Genomic DNA, 7,821 nt, shown 5'->3' on the forward strand with positions numbered 1-7,821 from the left:
TACATACAGGCTTTTCATGATACATTAACTTAAAGATATAATTTAATAAGATCATCCACACTTCAGAAGTGGTAGAGAGAAAACCCCCAATTCATCAAACCCTACACTTCCCATTCATAACCTTCTTCATTTGACAGACAAAAATAGTGTAGGTATATTTAAAGTTTTGAGGCATAGAGGAAGTGGGAGGAAAGGGTTAGGCCTCAGGGGAGCTGGAACAATTTGTATAGTGGGGCTGTTGAGAGCCATTGAACCAAACTGTAAACCCTGAATATGAAGGAAACCACTTCAAGCCAGGGGGTGTGGCAGCACCTATGTTAGGCCTCCCAAAAATATTTGTAAATTTCAACTTCAACCTGGAAAGCACACTTAATATGGAGACACCAGAAAATATCAGTATCTTCCTTCTAGAAAAACAAAGGAGACAGAGTGCGCTCTGCAAGAATGGAAGCTTTTTTTCACGTTTTGTTTACTTCCAGATGTGTGTGTGTGTGTGTGTGTATTATATACATATATACACACACACACTGTAGCTGAGGAATAGATGCAGTTAGATGGTGTTAACATCATGTCCTATTGGTCACTCTGAGTAGCTGACAGTGGTGAAAAATGGAGGGTAATTCATAAAACAGGATGAGCAATTAGTTACACATACTAGAGAGGTACCCACATGGATGATTGTGATTTACAGTGTGGCCAGAAGAGAAGTCATGCTGTGTATTTTTAACAGGCATGTCCCTGGGTTGTAATAATTAAAAAAAAAATTTAAAAATCAAAATCAGTGTTCATCATTTTTGCTAGTTCCTTCTCTTTTGACTTTTGCTTTCCCCTTGGCATGGGCAGGGAAACTCTTCTACTTTGTTTAAGCCTCTTTGTTTCCTATGGTCACATTTCATTTTCTGGTATTCTTCCCCTAGCAAAGACTGTTTTGCTGGATTTTTCCATTATGTCAGGAAAATGTGTTTTTCATCCAAAAAGAAAACTGTTTTCACTGAAATTGGAAAGGAAGAATCACACGAATAAACCATGAAAACATTTTTGTGCATATTAATTTGGTTAGTCTCCCAAGTTTCCTGCACTTTTATTAGAAATTTCAGATTTTTGCATCAGCTACATAAAAGTTTCTGTAAAGCAGACTTACCAGAGCCCCCAGATTGCCATGGGCTGTGCTCCCCATTCTCCCATTACTTTACATGGGTGTTGGGGATGTGTATTCCACATGAGGGTGAAGTCTAGAGGAAGATGTTGAGGAGAGAGAGAAATAAGTAATATGAAAACTAGGAGAGGATAAGGTAACAAAGTAATCACAGGGTAATGGAAGGGGGGCAAATAATCTTTTTCAGTAAATCTGTATGGTAACAGCAATTTAGGGGCGCTGGAATAATTGTTGTTGTGTGGCTGCTGAAAGCCATTGAACAATATTGTAAATCCTGTATATAATGGAGACCATGCATTCACTTGCTAATGTTACTTGAAGCTGCTCAACACCCCGACTTCCATCTCCCCTGAAGCAAGTAGGCAAACAACTAGTCTATTGTTTGAGGAAAAGTTGGTTACAAGGGCCTCAGAGCCTGCTGCAGAGGATCCATGTAGGGATAGAGCCCTCTGCTTGTGACTCTTACCTGTGCCACATGGAAGTGTGTGTCGGGTGAGATGAGGTGCCATGGAGTCAGATGCTTTTGCACATAGTTCCCTCTTGGGGTGTTCTCCATACAGGTTACGATCCAGGTCTGGTGGGTGCATCTCGCCATGTCAGCTGCACAGAAATGACACTTACGGGGCGTGTCTGAGGCAACTGCAACCTGAAGGAAGCCCTGGTTTCATGGCTGTAATGGAACCACGCTGATAGGGACCGGAACGGGGCTCTGACTGGTCCTGACAACTGATGCAGAGATTCAGTAGCTCTGTATGAAAAGACCTTGTGTTCTGTGTAGAAGCCACAGGCTCATCTGTTTCTATGATGAAGGTTGGGGACACACCTGGGAGTATCCCCTCCTGCCTGCCAGTGGAAGGATAAAAGTGAGCTTAAGTGGGGATGTATTGGTAGCATTTTCCTCCTTTTTTTTTTTTAATCCCCCTGTCATTGGCTTTCTTACAGGAAGGCGTGAAATCTTAGACGATACATATTATCAAATGGCTTCTTCAATAGATGAATGGATTCTTTCACGTAGCACAGCTTATAAACAATATGATGGGATGAATGTCAGGAGATTCCCCTCTGAACTCTACGGGTAATGAAGTAGCTATAGTTCGAAGAGTTTGTATGGCTCCCAGGTGCTATATGACTGCCATGTTCCACTGGGGGGAATACATTTTGGAGGTGGTGATTTTGTCATCCTTGACTTTTTCATACAGTCTATTTTTGCTCTCATTATTTTCATATAATTGTGTTTTGTCAATATAACCTGTAGGTTCCAACTACATGAAGGAATGAATGAAGGGAGGAAGATTTGGGCAGGAAAGAATTTAGACAGCTGATGGCTACAGCTATTGGAAAAAGCTACACCATAAGAAAGGATAGGCATTTGTTTTACTAGTTAACTCCTTATACGTGCCTTTAAACCAGCCGGTACCAAAAGGAGTTTCATGAATCAGTGGTAGTACATGGAGTATTGGGTGGTGGTCTTCAGAGAACTGGCAGATCCCATGTTCCTTTAAAGACAGCTAAAATTATATAAATTCATTTCTAGTACTACCTTTCTTTGTAAGCATTTGGTGTACCTGCCACAAAAATGTTACCTGATCTTGAATGGGAGGGGAAATGATCATTAGAACAATTTTGGTAAGATAAGGCCCACATAATGAAACATTTGACAAACCCTCAGATAAAGAGAACAGAGGGCAAAAGCTTCTGCAATGCTGCCATCTGTTGACTGTGAAGAATTTACAGTTTCCTGTTAGAGACTCCATAGTTTGGCTTTGTTACAAAAGGGATTTAAAATGGGACATACATTCTTGTTTTTTCCCCAAAGGCAGGTTGCCAATCAGTGTAAAAATTCACACACGATTAATTTTTTTACTATTTGAACATTTAATGTAGTGGTTGTTTGACTTCTTTTAAAAACCAGGTTTAGGGTCTGGCTTAAATTAATCCTAGACAGTGCTATGACTGACTAATAGCTCTTCAAAAATACTATCTACATACCCAAACTTGGGAAAGAGAGAGATCCTTACAAGATTTGGTCCAAGATTTGGTTTGTTTTTTGTTTTGTTTTTGCTTTCAGGTAATTTTTAACTATTGGATTTAGGGTAATTTTTAGTCATTATTCACAGCACAACTGAAATTTTTATGCACTGTGCTCATACAGCTGGTGGTTGTTGGTGCAACATGCAGTCCATAAGCACACACGCTTGTTTTGGGAGCTCCAGAGGGAGAGCAAAGGGAAGCAGCACCAGATGCTTACAAGCCTGAATGACAGGAGGGGTTGAGTATGTACAAGCTTGATGCTGTTTGTGAGCCAAGTGTACCCAAACCTAACTGGTGGAGGGAGAAAATTAGGCCCACACAAGCCTCCTTGGTGCGGGAAAGGGGAGGATACAGAGTCTGCGCACATGGAAACCTGATTGATGGGGAGCCAGTTCACACACATCTCAGGGGAGGGAAGGGACAAGCAACTTTGTACCACGACAGCCTGAAGTCTTCCTCTTGGAATGCCAGTCTCTCCATCACCCCTTTAATTTCATCACAATGAGCTACTGCTCCAAACACGCGCAACTACAAATGTTGTGGGGAAAAATCATCCGGTAACAGGCAGACACACATAAGCTGCAGAGTTGAGGTTGTGGTGTGTGGTCTATTGGAGTGGTAAAACTAATTACCATAGCTATTTTTTTAGGGAGTCACTGCTGAATCAAGGTTTATGTTCACAATGCACTTTAGCATGTTCCAATGTTTAACCACTTATGTCACGGGGAGGCTCGTGTACTTAAAGTTAGGCAAATGTTTACAAGTCCTTTGCTGAACTGGAGTCTTAAGGTAAAACAAGAGAAGATTTTTCTTGGGTCTCTAGATATATTTTTTAAAAAAATAATTAATACAAATCACTACTGCTGTAGGTTGCTATTTTGTATAAATAAATATTTATTTATAAATATTATAAAATCTCTGAAAAAAATAAATAAAAGCAATACATTAATATTTTGAATACATATAAATGGATCAACACAAAACACTCTTACAAATCCCATGAAATGATCTGAAACTATTTTTACAGTGCAGGAAAAGAATATATATTTGCACTAGTTTAAAATTTAAGAGTGCCTAATTATAAATGACCTAGAAACTGGGATATTCTTGTTTCTTTGTTATCCTTGCAGCGAAATACACCTCCAGAAGTTTCACTTGCTTATGAGTTCATATCAGGATCTTTCTATGCAACTGTTGTTCCAGGAAGCTTGTGAGGGTATATAGCATGAAATGTAGGAAATCTGTTGGAGGATCTCCTGGATGGCCACCTTGGCAGTCTTTCTGGGTTTCTCTGGGCTTGAGAAACTTTTGGGGCCATGTGAAGTCACTTCCTTTGTTCTGCCATTGCAGGAAAATTATCCTTCCATTTTGTTTGGAAATTGTCCTGGTTCAGATTTGTTGTGCTGAAGCAAAGCCTGTTACAGTTAGGAGGTAAGATTTCATTTTTAAAAGCAGGCCAAGGGAAATTGGAGCAAATGCGTAATATCAGTGATTAAGAAATAGTAAGATTTTTCTCCTTTGGTTCAAATACTATGTTGTCTTCTGCGATATTTTCAGCAAAATCTTCTGTTTTACATTTTCTCATGTGAATAAATCAGACCGGTAATGGCAAGTAGTATATAAATAGTGCAGTTGAAGTTTGACAATTTGCTTAATTCAAGATGGATTGATAAGAGTCTCGAAAGGTGCTGCTTGTAGAATCGATTTAGAGACAAAGGACTCCAGTGGAGGTGCAGTTTCATTCAGCTGTTTTCATAACATCATTACTTGAAGCACCGTGTGCTGGAATGAAAAAGGGGAATGGTTCAAACATGGAGAGTTTCAAATGCCAAATATAGGCCATCTTTTTCTAACCAGATGTCAAATCATAAATCCTGATCCTTACTTCACTTATCTTGTCACAATTTGTTGTTACTAAGGCTGTTGAATTTAGGGGTAAACAAAACAAAGAGAAACCGAATAAGAACCTTCGGCCATCCCCGTGTGCAGAATTAGATGAATTAGAAGTGTGTGAACACAGACCCTCTATTTTCTGGTGTCCTAACTGGAATGTTGTCTAACAAGGCAGTTGTTGAAAGGGGGCTTCTCACTGTTCTTTTCCCCAACTTAGAAACTTACTGGGCAAAGTTATATTTGGTATGGCTAGTTATTACTTAACGATATTTTGTCATTAGTTAGCAGTTATGATATATTTCTATATTTTTCATATAGAATATTGTGTGTGGTAGAGAAGCACTAAATTATATGCTACTCTAAAAAGATATGAACATATTTTTTAAATAGCTGTATACATAAAATTACGATCGGAGAAAGATTGGGCCCTACATATTAGGAGTTATAAACCTATCACCCACCTCTCTCCAGCTGTTTTATTCTAGGAAAAAAGAAAATATGGTACCTTAATTTTGAAGTCTCTTTGTGAGTATGTTGTGCATGAGGAAACACCTGGATATTTCCACACAGATGATCTCCTAGGCACACTGGCTGTATTGCTTTTCTTTCAGGAAATCGTCGATTGTCTGGAAATATCTCTTCAGTTTGAGGCTGATGAGCAGTAGGTTCTCATTTCCTGGGTAGGTTATTTCCTTTTCCATCTTGGCACTCAAACACGTCTCCAGTTTCTCAATCCACTGGTGAAGTCCATTCTGGAATTCCTTTATGGAAGTCTCATTCCAGGCAGCTTGGGTGAGATTTTTTTCTAAAGATATGGAAGAACTTTTGGAGGATCTGCTGGATGGCTTCCTTGGCATTCTCTTGCTGGATCTTGAGGATATCTCTGGGCTGTTCTTTCATTTAGACATTGGAAGGGAAAGTTTCCACCCATTTTCTCCAGATGCTCTAAACACTCTCTATTCATTCTGGCTTGTAGAACATAAATCCTGTTACAATCCAGACATGAGATTTCACTGAAGAAGAGCAGCATGAGGCAAAATTGCAGCAAACTCCTGCTGATCATGATGATGTCTTGGATTCCCTGTGTTTGTGTAGAACTTGAGCAACTGGTGCCTGTTCAAGGTCCTTCATAGACTTTTGTGTTTTCGACCCATGTCTCTGAATGTAAGTATTCTGTAGGAAGAGATTTTGCTTTCATCACTATCTACTTTTCAAGGTTTTTCCTGCTTGAGGTTTTTACTTTCGGTTTCCTTCTTTTATTTAGTGGAAGCAAACAAGTCATTAGAAGAACAAAAGCAGTTATTATTATTTTTTTTAATATTAAAGAATCCCTACATTTCTTTCCTTAGGTCGCCCCTCCCCCATGCCCTCTTAGATAAAGAAAATTTAAAGGGTAAGAAGAGTGATGATTAACAGTGTCATCCAGTTACAGGTTAGAGTAGGGACCGGTCTGTCTGCTCCCAAGTACCTGTAGTTAGTAGTGCTGGGCTGATCTGAATGTCTGTTACATCAGCAAGACTATCTGTCTTATGAGAGAGGAAAAACCATGTTTGTAGAGAATACCAGAGGATGGACAAAGGGCACTGAGAAACTGGGAGGTTTACTTAAACTGATAACTGAAAAGATTGTGTGGTTGGTAAGAAATATGCCAGAGCGACTGACCTAAATGAATGTCACTTTCAAATGTGTTTGACTTTTCACCATTCAAGCTTTATTCTTTTTTTTTTTTTTTTTTTTAATGTGCATTTTACTGAGCTTGGACATTGAAATTGAAGTGGTCTGATGAATGAAGTTTGCATCCTGTGGCAAGTTTCATTTTCTGTTTTTCATACCATAGTACTAGGCTGTCATGTTGGAGTTTCCATCCGTGAAGGGGAATGGTTTTCAACCCAAAAATTGAAAAGGAATTTTTTCATTTTTTTTTTTTTAAGGAAAAGAAGAAAACAAATATCATTCTGTTCATGTCACTACTTTTACATCTCCCTCCCCCATCACCTCAAGCATTGTCTTTAATCATAATTTAGAGTTTTGCCTAAACTATTTGGAAGTGTCACTTTAAAGAATGTACATAAGTATTGTACATAAGTATACCATATAAGGGACCCAGTCATATCAGAGGCTTTGCACCCCAATCTTGCATTCACTCCAGTGAGGGTCCTTCATGTGCATTTTCTGGCAAGCTGAACCTTCAGGGGATAATATTTATATTAAAGAGAGAAATTAAAAAATCTGAATCTTAGCTTTTCTTGTTAAAGTAAGAAAGCAATGAGAGTAAAGACAGTCTTTCAGCATATTTTCATCAGCAATTAGCCTGTTTTCTGGGAAAGATTAGCTGCAGACTCAGCTGGGTGAAATATTTGCTAGAATTTGATGAAATACTATATATTTAAATTTGAGTAAAAATAGCGGGAATTTTTACTGGATTTTTTTCCTTTGTGTCAGCCAGCTTAATTTGAATATGAAATAAGAGATTAATTTAGCCTCTTTTCCTATTTGCAAATCTGCAAATAAATTCAGAATGTGCGAATGTGTTTTATTTAAAATGATTTGACAAATGGTTTATGCACATTCCACTCTGATTGTTCAGGACTTCCTCACCATATCTTTTCCTATGAGTATTTGCTATGCATAATTTGCTACTTGTTTTGTGTGATGGCTATTGTGTCCGTTCCCAGGCTGATTGCCTTCAAATTCAAAACTGCTTTCAAGATGTCTGCATGAACTTTTCTTGAGAAAATTAT

General features: G+C 38.6%; 1 pseudogene; it reads right to left on the reverse strand.

Moving 5' to 3' along the window:
• Positions 1-5,586: 5,586 nt before the first annotated feature.
• Positions 5,587-6,143, reverse strand: LOC128838851 (interferon beta-like; annotated as a pseudogene).
• Positions 6,144-7,821: the final 1,678 nt, after the last annotated feature.

Source organism: Malaclemys terrapin, chromosome 6, assembly GCF_027887155.1.
Source record: "Malaclemys terrapin pileata isolate rMalTer1 chromosome 6, rMalTer1.hap1, whole genome shotgun sequence".
Lineage (NCBI taxonomy): Eukaryota > Metazoa > Chordata > Testudines > Emydidae > Malaclemys > Malaclemys terrapin.